Raw genomic sequence first — 8,299 nt, forward strand, 5'->3', positions numbered from 1 at the left:
ATCGAACTGGTTGTTGTGCTTATTGCTTTTTCTGCTTGGTAATTGAGTTGTGTAAACATCTGTACTTTACCTGGACAGTGCTTTCGATTACACTCTCGAGTGTCAATTCCAGCACCATAACATGGCTGACCGCCATGCTTAGGGGCTGTACAGGATCTGCTGCGAACAGAAAATCCTTTGAATCCACAGCTTCTACTGCACGTACTCCACCGAGTCCATACTGTAAACCGTCCATCCACTGCAGGGAAAAAAAAAAAAAATAATAATAATAATTTATTTCTAGCGCATTACATTAAAAAATCTCAATGCTCTTACAGAATAAAAATGAGAAATATAGCCATTTGGCAGGGGATGATTTGGAGACATAGTTATCGTGGAGTGAATTCATTTAGATCGAGTGAACGGGTTTTTTTTCTGAGTTTTCATGTCAATGTATCATATAAACTCATTTTCCGTCCGTTATACTAAAAAAAGGTTTGTCAGTCAGTGAGGTCATAATCTGCACAACGTTGAAATCAATTGAATATGAAGATGAAGACGAAATCACGCCACATCCCACCAACTTTTTTCATGATCATGCAATTTAATATTTCATTGCTCTGTACAAGTGGTGGCTGGCCGAGGATAACGACACAATGGTAATAATTGAGAAAACGCCTCATGCATATCAATTCACAGAAATGTGCAGCCTTGTAAAAGAAAGGTCTGATTCTTGAATACTACATCCATTAATACCAATACACTTACCAGGACAAGGTTTGAAGACGCATGCTTCGTGTTGCAGGCCGCTGACCTCGCAGTCTCTGATCTCCTGAGAGCTAGAAGTACAGCGGTATTCAATCCGTTTTCTTTTTGCATCACCACAGGTCTTTGAGCACGGTGTCCACTCCGACCACTTTGTTGTCAGATTTTCCTTGTCTGGCACTGTTTAGGAAAATGGGAGGAAAATGCAAGGAAGTTACATGCACTTATGTGAGGGTCTAGTTTGGAGCACTTATAATTGATTTAACATCCCAACTCTGACAACAGTCAAAATTCTAGACGATAATTGACGAATGACGCCTTTTTTACAGACAGCTGCCAAGATCACAATCGTCCCCCATTGGACGCTCTGAGCTATCTTGCTGGTTATCCTTACAGTTATTTTAAATATCAGTGTATATGAAACGCTAAATACGTATAATATAGCTACGGCTCAAAGAAAACTATGGATACTTACCATTGAGCAAAAAAATCCGGAAATTTCGGTTGAAAGTCAAATGGAACAGTAATTTTCCAGAAAATGCGTTCGGAAATTCTAGACTATCTCCAGAGGTAGCCCTCTTTTCTCGTTTGAAACGGAACGAAGGAAATTTTCCAGTTTCCAGTCTCTCATCAGCCGAAAACAATTACGAGAAATCGAATTGCAAATGGTAAGCGGCATCTCGTTCGGTTGGTTTGCTGATCCTAGAAAAACCCTTATCATTATTCAACGATCATCCCAACCGGTTTATTCTGACAAATGGTAAGCACCCTATACCAGCTGTAAGACACGTTTTCCCCCAACTTACCTTGGTCGACAAATTCTGTTAGCTCTACTATCCCTGAGCCTGTCTTTCCTTCGGAAATTGATTCAGTATTCACTGGTTCCTGAGCTGAATCTCTGTCAAGCTGTACTGAAATATTTTTGGCGTCATCTACATCCTTAGCTACATTGAAGCCAGGTTTTGTAACAACAGTACTGTTCCCAGTCTTTAAGGGCAAAGTGTTATTTCGTGTTATTTTTCTCGCCGAGCTGTGACGAGCCAAAGGAGATTGTACAGAAGCCGCATTGTGCAATGTATGTGCAATTTTAATTAATGCACCAGTTTTTGCCTGTGAGGTGTTGGCGGAATGTGAAAAGAAATCTTTGCTTCCATTATTTTGGGGAGATAATTTGTTGTGAGTTTGGTTACACCCATAATTAAGAAATTTCGTGGTAGTATTTACAGAACTGGCTAACAGGCTACAGTTTTGAACTGTTGTTGTTGATTCCAAAGAATGAGACATGTTCTTCTCCTTTAAGAGGTGTCTTGTGTGGTTAGTTTGCTGTAAATGACTTTGTCTAGACTCAAATTCGAGCTCAGGTTGGTGCAACGTTGTTCCATTATTGATATCTTCAATTTGTTGCTTTGTTTGTTTATTTTTCCTTTGAGTACGAGTTTGGTTTTTTTGTTGTCCAACTTTTGGGTTACGATGTTTAAATGTGTCTAGTTTTTGCCCTTGTTCATTCAATTGTTGTTGATGGTTTCGTTGCTTTTCGCTTAAGTGTTCTTGTTTGTTGTGCTGACGACTAATTATTTGCTTATCTTTCATCTTCTCTGGATTAATTTGGTGTTGTTGCCCTGGATTTTGCTTTTCATGTTGTTGAGGCATATTCCACAGCTTTGCAGAGCTTAACGCATGTACTATGTCGTCTTCCAGTTTTAAAAGCTCTTCTTGACTCACATTTTTCATCATCTGTAGTACGTTAAGCTCAAAGTCGTCTCCTTCGCTTTTGTTTAAGCTATCGTTACTCTTCAATCGCATTGTATCATGTGAATTAGTAAGTTTACTGTTTACAGACGGGTAAGATGACGTTGGTAGTTTTTTAGAGCCGAGCCTTCTTTCTTTGCTTGCCTTGTTCCAACCTCTGTATATCGACATCTGTAGTTGTTTTCTGATTTGATCTGCGATGGAGTCGTGGTCAGAATGGGTGTGTCCTTTTTTCAGTTCCAGTCTCTTACTCGTCTTTTTAGTGTGGACAAAGTCCAAAAACCTGAGCAGGTTTCCTGAAATAATGCGATGTTTTGTGCCGTTTCTGAATTTACTACTTATGTGACTGTTTCCTCCAGTACTAATGTTTGAGGTCGGTTTTTTGTCAGAGGAGGCCGAATTAAAACTGTTAAAAAAGTTGATAAGGTCACTAAAATGTTTCAGTGAACTGTTGGAATCCAGCGAGAGAGTAAATGTGCCATTTGTATTGATAGACCACTTTGTACTGTTTAAGTAAATAGCATTTTTTCTGGCGTGGGCCAGCACCGAATTGTGACTAACACTTTTGATATGATCAACTAAATGTTTGTCATGAGTTTCAATTTTAGGGTAATCACGAATATTTGCGCTCTTGTCTTGGGTCTTCAAGTTATTATTCTTCGGCTGTGTCGTTGTGGTGTTCTTCTTTGCGCTATTAACACTAGTACTTAGTGGTGATACTTGGCCCTTAGGACGCGTCCCGAGTCCAGATTTGTCACGTCCTGTGACAATATTTCTATTCTTGTGTTGGCTTTTATTTAACCTCAGCTGTGTCATTGTGCCTTTCGTCTGTGTATTGTTGACACTAGTACTTAGTGGTGATACTTGACCCTTAGGACGCGTCCCGAGTTCAGATTTGTCAAGTCCTGTCACAATATTTTTGCTCTTGTCTTGGCTTTTATTTTTCTTCAGCTGTGTCATTGTGCCTTTTGTCTGTGTGTTGTTAACACTAGGACTTAGTGGTGATAATTGGCTCTTGGGACGCGTCCCGAGTCCAGATTTGTCACGACCTGTGACGATATTACCAGTTTTGTCTTGGCTTTTATTTTCCTTCAGCTGTGGCGTTGTGGCTTTCGTCTGTGTGTTGTTACCAATAGGACTTAGTGGTGATACTTGGCTCTTAAGATGTGTCCCGAGTCCAGATTTGTCACGTCCTATCACAATGTTTCTGTTTTTGTCTTGGCTTTTATTTTCCTTCAGCTGTGGCGTTCCGCCTTTCGTCTGTGTGCTATTAACACTAGTACTTAGTGGTGATACTTGGCTCTTAGGACGCTTCCCGAGTCCAGATTTGCCACGTCCTATGGCAATATTTCTGCTCTTGTCTTGGCTTTTATTTTTCTTCAGCTGTGGCGTTGTGGCTTTCATCTGTGCGTTGTTAACACTAGAACTTAGTGGTGATACTTGGCTTTTAGGATGTGTCCCGAGTCCAGGTTTATCACGTGCTGTCATGTCTCTCAGCGAAGAATTCAAAATTCTCGGATTGGGGCTGTTGTTTACATACTTTTTTCCACCCTGTGATGTCGAGTTCTTTTTACTGTTAAGGAATTCTTTATCTGACAGGCTATCAAAAACTTCTTCTAGCGAACTTGTCTTCTCTTTCTTTTCTAACGGCACACCTTTAATGACAGTAGTTGACTGCAATGAATTCGCAGACAAACTAGTAGATTTTCTTGCAGTATGAAAGTTCATGTAACCTCCTCTCTGATTTGATGTCCTTTGCAAAGAAGCCTTTTTCGGTGGTAAATTAGTGTTTCCCTTGTTCAGTAGAACATTCTTAAAAGGACGAGGATGGGAAACGCCCGGAGAAGGCTTGGGGTGGAGGTCTGAACTTACGTTCAGGCCCATCCGAGAAATGAATGCTTCCAGAATGTCACGATAACTCGCTTGATTGCGTTCCATTTGATTAATTCGTTTCCTCGCCTCATCTGCTACATTTATATTGTTGGATAGCTGTGATGCACTTTTTCTAAAAGTATTGTGTTTAAGAGAGGTAAATTTCCGAGATAAAAGTAATTTCGTCCAATTAGGCCCGGCATGAGATGTGTTGAATAATCGAGGTTTTCCGGGAATATATACTCGCGTAAAAATCTTTGACTTGCTGGAAGACGGATAGACTCCTGCAGAGTTCTGTTTGAACTTCACAAGCGGCTTACGATGACCTGTCTGCAAAGTATGTACTTTGTGCTGAGGAAATATAAAAATCGCAGAGGAATGTGAAGAATTCTTGGTTTGCGAAAGCTGTTTAAAATCATCATTTTGAGCTTGACTTGGACTGCTTTCTTCCACGATTTCAACAAGTGAGGCAGAAACTGGCTCAGCAGGTTCAATGTCATTATCAGAAGATTGTACTTTGCCTTCATCTATTTCTTCTAAAATTTCTTGGTTTGACAAAGGTTGGAAGTGAAACTGAGAATGAGTTTCCTTCGAAAACTTTAATGCTGATAAATACCTTCCACCTTTAACTCCGTCGGAGGAAAGTTGTCCTTTTGAGATTAAAAAAAATATTAAACGCATTAATTTATAATTAGTTTATAGAAAGAAAGAAGAACTGGAAATGATGCAACAATGAAACATAACTGACGAGTTTCCGTGAATCTCACGATAAGCAGTTTTCTCTGGCTCATGCTGGGACAGGCGCTTCACGGTTACAACGCTTGACTGATGTGCAGGCGGGGGACCATAATGCATGTCTGTCTTCTCAATAAATACCAGATTAAGACCAAACAGATACGCTGGTATAAATAGAAAATCTTATGAGTGGACTTAGTAAGCCATAATTTCGTTTTAGGTTATACTTAGGGCCGCGTTTTACATTTGGCATGTAGAGGGATGTATCTGGTTTTGAGTCTGGCCTGGAGTGCTGTATTGGAATCTTGAAGAAAGTATTCTACCATCACAGTACTTCTCTCCACCGCGATGGTACCTCTCTCAACCGAAGAATACAATTCAATATTAAGGCGTTGTGTTATGATCACGGGAAGACATTTTACCATCTGTCGATACCGATGAATTGTTAACCCGGAGGGAATGCTTAGGGGCAACCTGTCAGGGAGAACGCCACTAACTGTTGGAGTACCTTGTTTAAAAGGAGCTTGGTTGTGGAAGCAGGTTAATATATAAAGATAATGCCTGTAAGGTTCTTAGTTTAACTCTAACGGTAAATAGTAGGAGATAAAAAACATAAGATGAATAAGAATCTGATTAATTTATCAGGTCTGCCCATCACTAGTCTTCAATAGCCAACTCAGGTCTGCCTCCTGCCAACTGAGATTTTAACCCTGTTATTATTCAATATGTCAGGTCAGAATGTTCGCCCCATAGCCCCTGGGCTTAATTAAAATTTTAAAGAACTGTGCTTTTTTTCACATACACGCAATGTGAGAGCTAAAATCTCTTCTGGAAACATTTAATAACCAAGTTGCTTAAGTTGCAGTCATACTTTACGGAAATGCCAGTCATTGTAGCGTTCAGTTGTCTTGCCCGAGTTAAGTATGAATGACAGATCAGTTGACTGGTAAAAAAAAGAACTGAACGAATTTCAAAGTAACTTTTCTTTTTCTTCAACTTGTCTGTCTGCCTCGACCTAATAAAAAGTATACTTCTACATATCTTTGTTACTTAACCGATCAACCTATCAACCGTGGGTGCATGAAAAGCGCATGAAATATGTGTTCATGAATACCTTCATATTTGACCTCTGGTCTTGGGCTGTGTCCTTGTCCGGAGTCTATCACACTTGCATATAGTAATAGCACAAAGTATAAGCCGACACCTGTCGCCTTGAACTTTTTTCTCATCTTCGTTTTTCATCTTCTTCGCCGCTTCTTTTCGAGTGAAGATTGATTACAATACGCTTGGCCGAGCTACAATCTCACTCCCCTGCTAGGGATGTCAACTTTTATTGACAGTAACCAGCTGTCATAAAGGGCCGTGAGACCGCAAACAAACGAAATCAATGGTGCGTTGATATTAAAAGGTGTTTTGATCAATATGTCATCGGAGCAGGGCGCCGTTTGTTTCAGTGTTATTGCACTCAGTTTGCCACCTGTTTTACTGGGCTTAACAAATTGTGAATGAGAAGTGATATATGATTCTTATAGCATGAATTTTTGGTCAAAACGCTAATAATGTCTGTCAACCAGTGTGACAATATAGTGAGATCAGAATGGATAGAAAAAGAACTCAGAAGATAGACGAACTCAGAGGTATCTTCAAGGTCCTTCAACTGTTGAGTTGAATTCTCAATGCGTTCATGTTTCTCTTCTGAGTCAGCTACATTTGTAAGAAGGCGCATGTACATGCAGATCTGTGACGTTTGTGGTTAGGCGTGCATGCGCTGTTGAACTGGTCCGAAGCGCTGTCTACATCGATCTCCACTTATTGATCATGGCTCAGCTCTCATTGATATTATGCTCTTTGTTCCTGTTACCACAACATGTCTTACCAGCTTCATCAGATAGATGGATCTTGTTGGCCCAACAGTTCTTACAGCAAATATTCTCTGGAGACCTGTCCTTCTCCACCTTGATTTCATTTGTTTATGAGGTTTTCAAGCGATTCCTGGTCTGTCGAATCTTGTAAATCACTCCTTCCGATTTTGCCGATCATGATTAAATTTGAGGACTATAGTATTTATAGTCGTCATGTTTTGTAATCTCCATATATTTGCCTGTGAGCTACAGTCCCGTGGATTTTACAGACAAATGTGATAAATAACGCGTAAATCATTCATCGTTGGACCCTTTTTCCATATAAACAAGCGCGCGCTAGCCCTGTAATTCTCGCCATTTTTTTTACCCCAATTCAAAGGCCTTGTGTCAGGTTTCAAAATTTTAGAGCAAGCCCCTACTGATGAGGACGGACCAACGCATTCTAACCTCACGAGTCGCCTACTACCTCTCGGAGCGAGAGGTATTCACTGCTTAAAAACAGTAGAAAACAAGTCAAAATAATTTTGCCAGCCCTAAAACACAATAGGGGTAATGTTTACAACGAGCGAATGAAAGCGGAAGTCCCGGAGAGTGTGTCTCACTGAGATTATTAGTATTATTATTATATTACTATTATTAATAATTTTCTTCATGCAGTCATGCCTCTCGAGGAAGGTTTATCAATCTATCAGAGGAGAAAACTTGCGACGATACTTATCCGATTCTCGTTGTCTGCTTATCTTTCAGTTCATGATTAACTTCGTCAATGAGTGTTGTTATCGGACTAATTTTGGAAAATCTTTGCGAAATCCTTGCTAGGGAATAGCTGTTAACTTACAAACGGGCCAATATTTCAGACGATTCTAACTGATAGTAACTGACTGCAGATACTTTATAAGTCAGTTCAAAATCTTTGTTAAATCATCAAGTGCCCGGCTAGCTCAGTCGGTAGAGCATGAGACTCTTAATCTCAGGGTCGTGGGTTCGAGCCCCACGTTGGGCGAAGGTATTCATTTATTTTGTTTCAAAACCCAGATTTTTAAAATCAGTTTTGCAACCGCGATTTTTTGCTTTCATAGTACCAACCATTCCCGCGTTTCCGTCATATGCGAGTTACCACTAACACGGTTAAGGAGGAGTTAAACTGAGTTACCAATGGGGTTTCGTACTTTCTGAAAATGTCGTGGATGAAGTGGGATCTTTCGACGAAGATTTATGATGACAGAAAAGACTGCTATTAGATATAATCCATTTGGAACTGTGTAATAATCTGTTTAGGAAAGCCTGATTCTCATCAGTTTTAATGTATAAGTAAAAGACAGTTTGGATTGCTCTGA

General features: G+C 40.0%; 1 non-coding gene across 1 annotated transcript; it reads left to right on the forward strand.

Annotated features, from left to right (window-relative positions):
• Nucleotides 1–7,892: 7,892 nt before the first annotated feature.
• On the forward strand, nucleotides 7,893–7,965 carry Trnak-cuu (transfer RNA lysine (anticodon CUU)). The gene has a single exon. It is a non-coding gene; the product is annotated as a tRNA-Lys (tRNA).
• The last annotated feature ends 334 nt before the right edge of the window (nucleotides 7,966–8,299 follow it).

This window comes from Orbicella franksi, chromosome 12 (assembly GCF_964199315.1).
Source record: "Orbicella franksi chromosome 12, jaOrbFran1.1, whole genome shotgun sequence".
Lineage (NCBI taxonomy): Eukaryota > Metazoa > Cnidaria > Anthozoa > Scleractinia > Merulinidae > Orbicella > Orbicella franksi.